General features: G+C 44.4%; 1 non-coding gene across 1 annotated transcript; it reads left to right on the forward strand.

Annotated features, from left to right (window-relative positions):
- Window positions 1–6,040: 6,040 nt before the first annotated feature.
- Window positions 6,041–6,115, forward strand: TRNAP-GGG (transfer RNA proline (anticodon GGG)). Its single transcript has one exon. It is a non-coding gene; the product is annotated as a tRNA-Pro (tRNA).
- The last annotated feature ends 3,448 nt before the right edge of the window (window positions 6,116–9,563 follow it).

The following is a 9,563-nucleotide window of genomic DNA, read 5'->3' on the forward strand; positions in this document are numbered from 1 at the left end:
ATGTCAATTTCCTGGATCTGATATTGTAGCATAGTTACATAAGGTGTAATCATTGGCAGAAACTGGGTGACCTCTCTGTACTATCCTTGCAATATCCCGTGAGTCTATAATTATTTAAAAATAAAAAGTTTTTAAAAATCCAGAATACTGTGACTAAGAGAGTGAAAAGGCAAGCCACAGGCCAGGAAAAATTTTTGCAATGCATTTATCTGACAAAGGACTTGTATCCAAATATGTAAATAATTTCTACAAATCGATAAGAAAAAAGGACAAACAAATCAATAAAAATGGGCAAAAGAGGAGAACCAATTGTCCAATGCTTATTTTAAAAAGTGCTTAATATCATTAGTCATCAGGAAAATGCAAATTAAAACCACAATGAGATATCACTGCATAATCATCAGAATGGCTAAAATTTAAAAGACTGACAATATCAGGTTTGAAGAGGATAAAGAATTTTCATCTGTTGCAGATAGGAGTGTAAATTGGATCAGCCAATCAAACTCTGGAGGGTGAATTCCCCAGGAAGCAAGGTCTGTGATGAAGATTAGAATTTAGGAAGCTTATTAGGGAGTACCAACACTTGAGAAAGGGAAGGTGACAGAAGAGAAAGAAGGAGGTTTGGGCAGAAAGAAAAGTTGGTCTACAAGGCAGTCTCCAGAAAGACCTCAGCTGACTTCACAAGGAGCTCTAAAGCCAGGATGGCCATTCAGGGTTGTTCTGAGTTGGGGAAAGGGACCTCAGTTTTATACCTCAGTACTGATCAGTCATTGGATGTGGGCTGGTCTGGGAAGGAGGTATGACCTTGGGTGAGGCACCTGTCCTCAGCCCATGTGATTCCTGAAGAGGACTGATGGTGGAGCACTGTTTTCCAGCAGCACTCTTGACAGCTGGAGAAATACAGGTGTCTTCAGTCCTGAAAGGAGTTCTGAGTGACACCTCACATCTCCACCACAGTCCACCCCTTGTACTACTTGGATTCACTTCTTCATAAAAGTTTGGACAATGGCTCCTCCGAGATCCTGATGGATCCCTTCTTGGACAAACTGTGGTCTCTAGTATTTCAGGTGGGACTGACACTCACCTTCCCCAACCTCTACTGCCCAATCTAGATTTCCTTCACTCTCAACTAGCTCTTATGGAGTTTCAGTGGCTTATCTGATGGTATGACTTGGACTCTCATTCTCAAGAGAGTGGAGTCCCTGGCTGCCATGTCCTTCTCGGGCCAGGGTTGCTGTACTCATACTTTGGCCACCAAAATTGGGAACAGGGTTATCATAGATCACCAAATGGATCACCTGGATGTCAATTATATTTTTTTCTGCCCTCTTCCTGATGATCTGGGTCACTTATTCTTGACAATAGTGGTTCCTTTTCTTGCCAGCTGGTCTCTTGGCAAAAGAAGCCCAAGATGTCCAGGCAGCAGCCATAGTTCAATGGTACTCTTGCTGTGACCTCTAGTGGAAAGGTTCCCCTTCTGGGACTAGACTTCTAAACCCACAGAGCCCAGAGTTAGCCACAGAGCCAGAGGAAGCAAAAAATCACTCAATATGTCATTGGGAGTCATGTTAGGTGAGGCCTTCCCTCCTTCCATCCCTTGGCTCCTGGATCAACATGTTCAGTCTATTGAGAATGCAGCACCATATAAAGGTCACCAATTTAGAGTATATACCCCATCCTTGCAAGTTACCACCTCCAAACTGGCACTTCAGCTGTGCCTTCAATAGATCATTCCTTCTCCATCAGGCTGACTGCTTCTGGGCTATGTGGTATTTGACATGACTAGTGGATCCCATAGTCATGTGCCCACTCACAAAGATCCTTGTTTTAAAGTGGTGGCTCACTCTGTAAATCTTTGGATAATGGAGTTAGTTTAGACTCTACAGGCAGGAAAGACAAGCCCATATCCAAATATGTATCTACTACCAATGTCAAAATCAAACACTGCCCTTCATTTCATTCATTAGAAGGCAAGAGTTCAATGCAATCAACTTGCCCTCAAGGGACTGGTGACCTACTTGAAGGATGGTGCCATATTAGGGACTTATCATTGGTCTCTCTTGCTGTCAGGTTGGACATTTGACAGCAGTGTTAGCAAGATCATCCTTTGTAAGTGGGAGGCATGGTGTTGTACCATACATAGTCTCCATCCCCACTACCACGTGCCTATTGTGCTGGCACTGGCATGGACAATGATGGGGCCTGGTTGATGTCAACTGGTTGAGTCATTTTTGTCTCTCTGGATCTTTAACGGTTCTTCCATGGTGGGTACTTTCTGGTAGGTGTTAACATGCAGTGCTGAGTTCTTCACACTTCATGCTCTCTCTCACATGTCCATCCCTCTACCTAAGACTTCTCTGTTTCTGATGTTCCTATCTTTCTCCTTCTAAATCTTTGACCAGCTGACGAAGCCATTTGGCATTTCCCATGGGTTTATGTGTATTCTAATCTGTAGCCATTTCTCTTGTCACACAAAGTAGATGACCTGAGTCACTGCCCTAAAGCTGCTCATTGAGAAGATTTCCCCTTACCACTGTCTTCACATCTGTGAGTCTGAACCATCATCCGTTTTTTTTCTCATACTCAAACCCAAACCAACCCATCTATGAACTGAACTTAGGCTTTTTCCTCCTTCGTCATCTGGTCCTAAAGGATCCCTCATGTGACCATAGATGTGAACTGAAGGAGAAGATATTTTTCCAGCTGAAGCAATTCCCAAAGAGGGCTGACAGCTGGCACCAGGCCCATAGCTGGGGAGACTGTCCTACAGGAGAAACTGAGGAACTTATTACAGTGTCACCAAAAGTATCAACTAAAGCTAAACATATACCTACCCTATGACACAGACACTCCACTCTTAGGTTTGTATGGAAAAGAAATAAATGCATTTCTCCACACACAAAAAACCTACGTAATACTTTTCACAGCAGCTTTATTCATGATAGCCCCGAGCCAGAAACCGCAAATGCCCAACAACAGAACAGATAAATAAATTAGGAGTGTGGAATGGAATATGAAATCATAATATAAAAGAGAAAACTACTGCTATGCACTGTAATGTGGATAAATCTTACAGACATTATGTTGAGTGAAAAAAGCCCAAACCAAAAGAGTACATACTGTCTCATTTCATTTACATCGTTTATCGAGGACAGGCAAAACCGACTGATGGTATCAGAAGTAAAAATAGTCTTTACTTCTGGTGGAAGTTGGTGGGTATTGCCTGGGAGCTTTCTGGGAAGGTGGAAATGTTCTGTATCTTGATCTGAATGTTGTTTACATTGAGATATACATATATACATATAAAAATATATATGTAAAAATTCATCAAGCTATACATATAAGATTCGTGTACTTTACACATTTTACTTCTTTTGTATTTTATACCTCAATTTTAAAAAACAAATAGCATCAGCAACGAAAACAGAAAATAAAAGTATACAATATAAAAGGCATCCTATGTAGTTCCTTAATTTGTGATACCTCTCCTTTGACCTTCTCAGCCATTTTTAAGAGGCAAAGCCTCAGGGTGTAAATACTATGCAGATAGCACTTTGCTATTGATAAATTACCTGGAGTCGTGAATTTACCTGGTCTGATTCTTTTTTGAGTCGGGGATTTCTGCTCAACTCTGTTCTTTCCATCTACAGCAGCTTCTTCTTGCTGCCCTTTCTGGAATAATCTCCATATCTGGAGGAAACTGCATTTTACAAAACATAAACATGGTCTAGTTCTCTTTCCTCCACCTCTAAATCTTCTCTGGCAGCTGGTGTCTCTCTGCCTTTTATATGGGAAACATTTAATGTCACTATTCCTTAGGTATTTTCACTACCCTGTCACTTCCCTTTCCCATCCACCAAGGCTGTCTGTATGTGAATGATTTAGTAGGACTCAGGAATCAGATATTTAAAGGGACCTGCTCCTTTTAAAACAGGACACACTTTCTAAACAAAATGACCCCCTTTAACACCATGATTTGAATTATATACAGCCTTTTTCCCATGATGGATATGCCAGGCAATGATCTGTCAGTGTTAGGGTTAGACAGGTGTGATGGGAGTATTGTATTCAAGTCGTTAAACATTTCCTTTATCTATAAAATAGAGAAGTAATAGGGTTATGTAAGTTGGAATTATGTCAGTAGATATAAAATACTAAAACAGTTCCGGACAATGGTGAGTACCTGTAGGACAGTTCTGGTCAGAACCATCGTGTTCACTGAGCATGTTTAGAATACATCTATGAAAACCAGCAGCAGCTAGAAAATGTCTTGTCTGCAAATAAATGCACCTCACTCGGGAAGGACAAGTCCCAAATGGGAAATGATCTTCTATTGTTAACAGGCAAAACAGAGAGAATGATTTAAGTTATGTGGGGAGAATTTTTTTTTAAGATTAAGCTGAATTATTTATTAAAGATGTACATTATGAGTCGGCAGGATAATATCAAGGAGGTCTAAATTATTTACACGTTATTTCTCTGTGAGCATCTGACATGTCTCATCTTCTATTTGGGAATTCTGCAGTGTTCTTGGCCCAGATTATTTTCTAATAATGCATCTCTCTCTAAGATGATCTTGAAACATCTTACTCATTAAAAATAATCAGAATTTCTTGAATTCCCTATCACAAGGATTCTGCTTTTAGAAATATCTTCTTTCAGGTTGCAGAATGTAGCTTCTACTTTAGGATGTGTGAGAGGGAAGAGATGTTGTTACCAGACAAGGGTGGGGGAGGGGGCGCAACCAAGACCTGGGTAGGAGGAAGACTATATTACTTGCAAGTAAGTAGAACACTGGGCATAGCTCCCAAAGCAGGGTCTCCCCGAACAAGGGAAAGGGGACATCGTATATAGCCAAGGTTCCTACCTAACTTCCTACCCAAGTTCTCATTGAGGTCCTTTCATGTAAATGAAAGATACAAGCTTGTTCAATTTGGAGTGGTTGACTATGGGACTAAGTTCACTGGTCAGTCCTAAAGGCAAATTTGCATTTGGATTCGGGAAGGAAAGTGGCTTTTGGGCAAAAAGTGGACCTCAGGAAGTCGTCACACGGGCTAAACCTTGAGCCCTGGGCTTGTACAGGTTACAGTCCATAGGTAGCAAATTGAGACTTACTGTCCTGGTTAACCCCTGCCATAAAACAGGGACTGGTAGGTGTGGAAATCCTGGCTCCTCCATTGGCAGAGATTCACCAAAGTTCATCTCTGGGGCCCTTATTTCAGTTCTAGATGATATATTTTGAGGGAAGTGTAGTATTTCATGGTTCATGACTTCCTGCCACCTCCTGCAACAACGGAAACTCAGAACAAAGGGTTGTGACCAGTTCACTTCCTGCTTTGAAATTTTTAGCTGGGGCGAGCACCTGGACATTTAGGAGACCCTGGATCCTAGGTTACAGTGTTTCCAAGGAACCTCCTAGTCCTGAATGTACAATCAACTCTACCATTTCTGTAAAGCTTGATGTAAATGGTAAGAGCAATATTAAGAAGGTCTTACCTTCCAGGCACACCTTACTGCTTCCTCTACGTTGTTATCTACTGGTGCCTTGGAGTTCCAAAGGGTCCAAATACGCTGACGTTCTAGACTGTATTCATTAAGATAAGCGACCACTATATCATACCTACACTTCTCCTGGGCCAGATGCATGTGAAGGAAAAGGGGACTGAGATATTCCCATGGTACCAAGCTGCAAAATATGAGAAGGGGGAGAGTGTTTGTAAACGACCATGAAGGTAATTTTCATAAGAGCTGAGGGCTCACTGACTAACCTGGGACTCTTTCTCATCTTTACCTTGAAGCAGAGAATCAGAGGAAGAAAAGTCCTGTGCCAAATCAGTTAGTGGGGGTCTTTTGAGCATTCCAGATTCACTGTTGGAGACTTATCCTGTCTCTGCCATGCCTCCTCAGGATGAATGACGATGAGGTCCCAGCAAAGGCCAGGTGCCTAGCATAGGTTCTAGAAGAATCAGCAATCCACTATTTTGCATTTCAAAATGTTTCCAAGTCTGCAGAGCCTGGCTTTAAGAAATAGCCTAGGGCTGACCAGTTAGCTCAGTTGGTTAGAGCATGGTGCTGGGAACACCAAGGTCAAGGGTTCAGATCCCCTTACTGACCAGCCACCAAAAAAGAAAGAAAGAAAGAAAGGAAGGAAGGAAGGAACGAATGAAGGAACGAAGGAACGAACGAAGACTAAAGCTAGGATTTGGGATAAATGTAGGGAGGTGGGGAGAAGTGGTTTCTCTTTAACCACTGTAAACTGATAAAGAGGCTTCTATTTTTAAAACCTCTGTCAAGATGCTTAACTTGTTTGATATTTTTGTGTGTGTAAAGGAAGAAACTAGGAAGTTGAGGGACATGATTAAAAACTTAAATCAGGAGTTCCGGTCAAGATGGCAGAATAGACGGTTCCCAGCGTCACTCTCTCCCACAAACCAACCAATTTACAACTATAGTAATGTAACATCAGCCAAGCTGGGGCCGCTGGAGCTCAGGGAATGAGGAGGAGAGACCTATGGAATTCATGAAGGCGGGAGAAACTACGATGAGAGAAAGAAAAAGCTGCTCTGAGCGTTTCGGGCCACGGCTGCTTTAAGGTTCGAGCTGATGAGTGCATGGAGCGGGAGCTGGCAGAAGCCGCAGCTGTGCCCTTTAGATGGAGTTGCTTGGAGGCAGCAGGAGAGAAGAGGGCTTTAGTGGCCCCCAGGACAGCAAGACCACTAATAGGTTTCCCATGGACCTACGCAGGAGCGAGGAGCCAGAACAACTGAAAAAAGGGAGTCATTCAGAGGCTAGGGAGTCATTGCAAGGGACCGGCACAGGGCCCATTCCATGGGAAGTATTTGGAGCATGGGCGGAGGGGGTTGAGATGGGTCCACCAGGAGAACACTGGGACACAGCAAGGACAGCTGATCTGCCCCCCAGTCAACACAGGACCACTCAGAGGAGAATGGTCAGGAATGCAGAATTGCATGGGGTGCAGCTTGATAAAAAAACTCAGGCCCAGATCAGAGATTCTACAGAACACAGATACACCGGGTCTCTGGAGAGCCGGAAGTACCTATAAGGTCAACTATTACACTCTGAGCTGCACAAAAAGCTTTCCCTAGGGAAACAGCAGCAAAATAGCAATTTAAACAACCACACAGCTCAAGTTCTGGTTCCCACAAGAAGTTCCCCTGTGTTAGAAGCAAAGGACAAAAAATTAGTTCCGGCCCAGGCACACCACCAGTACCTTGGGGCCTGCCTGGGAACTGGAGGCTTGCATCCGGGGACTGGACTCCACTCCCACTTCCAGGCAAACTGTAACAGCACCTCGGGGCCAGCACGGGGACCGAGGCTTGGAGAAGGGGAACAGACTTCTCTCCCACAACCAGGCACACCACGCCAGTGCCTCGGGGCCCGCCCAGGGACCCAGGGCATGGAGAAGGGGACTGGACCACCCTCCTCCAACCACGCACACCATGTCAGCATCTTGGAGCCCACCCAGGGACCCAGGGCATGGAGAAGGGGACCAGACATCTCTCCCACAACCAGGCATGCCACGCCAGCACCTCAGGGCCCGCCCAGGGACCTGGAGCATGGAGAAGGGGACTGGACCCCCTCCCAACCAGACACACCGAGCCAGCTCCTCGAGTCTCACCCGGTGACCCGAGACATGGAGAAGGGGACCAGACACACCTCCCACAACCAGGCACATGGCACCAGCGCCTTGGGGCCTGCCCAGGGACCAGAGGCATGGAGAAGGGGACCAGACACACCCTGCAACCAGGCATACTGCCAGCACCAAGGAGCACACCAAAAACAGCACCTCCATGTGGGTGGCCCACCACAGCCACCACAATAACCGTGGCTGCCATGAAAGCGACTAGACACCACAACCACCACGCAGATGGTCTGCCAACCACCGGAGTGCATTCATACAAGGAGAGTCACCAGCAGAGACAAAGAAAAGAAGAGGATGTCTCTTTCCACAAAACCCATTTCAGAGTGACAGAAGAAGCATCTGCTCTATGATAACATTGGGGGACCCCACCACATCTCTCAGCATTGGGCAGATCATCTAGGTAACAAATTAACAGAGTATCCATTATTCTTTCAGAAGGAGAGAAGAAATCTAGGGTAATTAGAGGGGGGAGGAGGAGGGAGTGGGAGAAGGGGCGACATTGGACAAGGGGCATAAAGAACAATTACAATTTGTAACTATATATATGCTAGTAATATTGATTTGATCAACATATCTCAATGTTCAACCTCCAAAATATGTATAATCAATTTTGATTCAATAAATAAAATAAATTTTTAAAAAAACCACTTAAATCAGGAATCATCCGTAGTATTTATTTATTCTCTTTTTGTAATCCTACCATCATCTATGGGCATCTAACTTCTTCCTGATGTTTTGGCTGCCCACCTTGGTTCTACCAAGTGCGCCATGGGCTCGGCCCCCCTTGGTTCTAATGGGGTCTTCAGATAATTAGAAGATACGGGAGGAGTGGCAAACGTTCTTGTTCCTAACACTCGGGTATGCCTGATAAGTCTTTATGAATCCAAATACCATCTTCCTTCTCTTCAGGAGGTTTGAACCAGCCAGGCGTACCTGAGAGTGACTGTGCTTGAGCAGGTCTTGGCATTGGTCTGGAGGCGATGCCATCTATTCCCTGGAATGGGGTGGGGACTAGATGCTGTTAGATGTGACAGTGGATTGAGATGCTCTGTCTGAGTTAGTTTTTATATCTTGACTCCAATACTTGTGTCTTAGTTTATTTGAGCTGCTGTAACAAAATACCATAAACTGGTTAGCTTATAAACAACAGAAATGTATTCCTCACTGTTCTGGAGGCTGAGAAATCCAAGAGTCAGTGTCTGGTGAAGGCCCACTTTCTGCTTCAGAGATAATGCCTTCTTGCTGTGTCCTCACGGGGTGGAAAGGGCAGGGCACTTGACCTAACCATCTCCCAAAGGACCCATCTCCTAATATCATCACCTTGGGCGTTAAGAGTTCAACACATAAATTTGGGGGTGGGGGGGACACAAACATTCAGATCTTAGAACTTTAATTTCTAAACATTAATTTCCTGACGCTCAGGGAAATCCTTATTCAAGTGAGTTAATTCAGAAAAGCATCCCCAAATTACTGTGGATTGTTTTTACTGTTCCTCTGTATCAGCGTAGGTGGCTCTCTCTCTACGTTTGTCCCCTCCTACCCTTGTCCCCTGCGGGGAGATAATTGAGCCCTGCCATTTGCCACCCCATTCTCTGTGTCCTCTCTTTGTTTTTGGCTTGCATCCCCAGAACACTTTCCAGATCCTCTGCATTTCTTTTCACAAAATCTCTGACCATTCCTAATTCTACATTCTGGAAAATTCCTGCTGCTGTTGCTCTTTGCGGGAACTCTGGATGAGGCCTTGCCAGGATGAAGGTCCTCAGCTCCTGCCAGCCAGCAAGCTGAAGGCCTATGTATTCTTAAGCCTCAGTTTCCCTCCCCTCAGAGACCTCAGAAAGTCTTTCTGTAGAGGCGTTTCTTGCCAAATCCAGACTTGTCCCTTTTCCTCATACGAGAAGAA

The sequence above is a fragment of the Cynocephalus volans genome, chromosome 2, assembly GCF_027409185.1.
Source record: "Cynocephalus volans isolate mCynVol1 chromosome 2, mCynVol1.pri, whole genome shotgun sequence".
Lineage (NCBI taxonomy): Eukaryota > Metazoa > Chordata > Mammalia > Dermoptera > Cynocephalidae > Cynocephalus > Cynocephalus volans.